Source organism: Limulus polyphemus, unplaced genomic scaffold (genome assembly GCF_000517525.1).
Source record: "Limulus polyphemus unplaced genomic scaffold, Limulus_polyphemus-2.1.2 Scaffold0, whole genome shotgun sequence".
Taxonomy (NCBI): domain Eukaryota; kingdom Metazoa; phylum Arthropoda; class Merostomata; order Xiphosura; family Limulidae; genus Limulus; species Limulus polyphemus.
In genome coordinates, this window is record NW_013665610.1 from 2,130,249 (window position 1) to 2,132,455 (window position 2,207).

The following is a 2,207-nucleotide window of genomic DNA, read 5'->3' on the forward strand; positions in this document are numbered from 1 at the left end:
TGGTGGGCAGAGCACAGATAGCCCGTTGTGTAGCTTTGTGCTTAATTACAAACAAAAAATACTGAGTATTTACACAATATTTCCTTCAGTTTTTCAGTAAAATTCTTCTTATGCTGAAAACAAAAGGGCTTTTGTCGCAACATCTGGCAGAACCTTTTTTCTTTCTGCTACGTTGAGCACGAGAAATATCATTATCTAACTAAATCCATTGGATAGTATTTTTGTACTGAAAATGCTTGTAATTAATTTATTCCTGTTTTTTTTTTTGTTACTATTTAATTTGCTTGTTTGTTGAATTTCGCGCAAAGCTACTCGAGTACCTTCTGCTCTGGCCGATCCTAATTTAGAAGTGAAAGATTAAAGGGGAGGCAGCTAGTCAACACCATCCATCGCCAATTCTTGGGCTACGCTTTTACCAACGAATAGTAGGATTGAACTTCACATTATATTACCTCCTCGGCTGAAAGGGTGAGCATGTTCGGTGACGGGTTGTGAACTTGTGACCCGCAGATTGCAAGTCGAGTGCCATAACCACCGCTTACTATGTGCTGTATATATATATATATATAGTTGTATCCTACTTTTTATAGGTAAACTGTGTATTGATCACAAAGAATGTACACATATTATTTTATACTATTTTAGATTGTGTGTTACCGGGCATTTTAGTTTTTAAATTGTCCTTTTTCTCAAAGAATATAATGGTTTAGTACGATCCAGAGGCTTAAAAAATCCACCAGTCACCAAAACATAATTTATGTTTTTTTGTTCGTTTCCTTTTTGTTAATTTTATTATCTATCTCACAAATGACATGCTTATGCTCATTGTACTCTGTGTGGAAAATATTAGGGAGTTGATAAATGTCTAAGTAAACAAATAGATTTGGTTTTGCTCGTATGCATATTTCTAGTTCCAAAACGAGGATTACATACTGTGACGTCACAAGTGTGGTAGTTTTCCAATCTATCAGCATCAGTATTATGTAGAATAACTCATTTTAGTAATTATGTATGAAAGAGAAAAGTTTTTTTTTCTTTAGTTCTTCAAATGCCTTATTACGTTGTATATGGATGTAACAGTGATTCCAGACTAGTAGAGACCTGTGCATGTAGGACTGCTATCTAGTCTCATTACCTCTATGTACACTTCAATAAGTTTTTAACTATTCTCTGTCATTTTTAAAGTTACCAATTAAGCAAAAAATAAGTGATGTTTCTTAGTACATGAAAAGTACGGAATGGTGAGAAGAATGGTTTACAGAAAATGATGTACATAACACTTAACTGAACCGATTCCAATCATATTTTTGATGAACATATATATCAAAAGTACTATAATTACCAAATAATCATGACAGCGTTTTTATGTCGAAAACAATTACATTTACAAGGCTCAGTTAGCCTTTCACACATCTTGGTCTTGAGCATGAGTCTGGGAAGAGGTTTTTTTTTCTGATTCTTCCTCAGATATCGAATATCTTTTCAGTGTGAGGTTCGTTGTTTGCATTTTTAAAGAACGATTCAAACTGATACCATTGAATGTTGCCTGCTGGTGTACATAAATCGTCGTATGTGGTGTATACTAAGTTCATGATCTCATATTGACTGTCGATAAATTTAACTTTGTCGCTTCAGCCGGGTAAAACTGTGCATATCATGCCCTTTTACAGTGTTACAATCACAGTTTAATTAGACCATTTTACTATCAATCTAAGTCAATAAATATCATAAAAATCTAGCTTATGATTCAATTTACAAGTAATAAAACCATAGAATTAAAAGAAAAATAATGTGAAAGGGGCAATATTTGAAATTGTGAGGATAAGTAATTTGAAAAAGTGAAATTAATTACAAGTAGAAAAGGTGGTGTAATTCATTTTATTTCATATTTTTCAACTTTTCATAAAGAAAATAATAGATAAAATGTAAAGTTTGCCGAAAAAAAATTTCGATGTTCATTTAGAATGTTCTATAGTTAGGCAAATAAAATACAAACGCTGTAAGATAAAAAAAGTAATTTTATCCTAAATATTAAAATCACCTTTCACTCAAATTGACTCAGTAAAGGCTTCAGAAATTCACAGACAAAAGTCTAGGAAAAATACTTCATTAAAAATCTGTTTTGTGTACTTTTTATTCAAAGTATGTCAAATTTCGTGAAAATACACTTAGTAAATTCATAATTAGAGTCAACAATATTATGTATA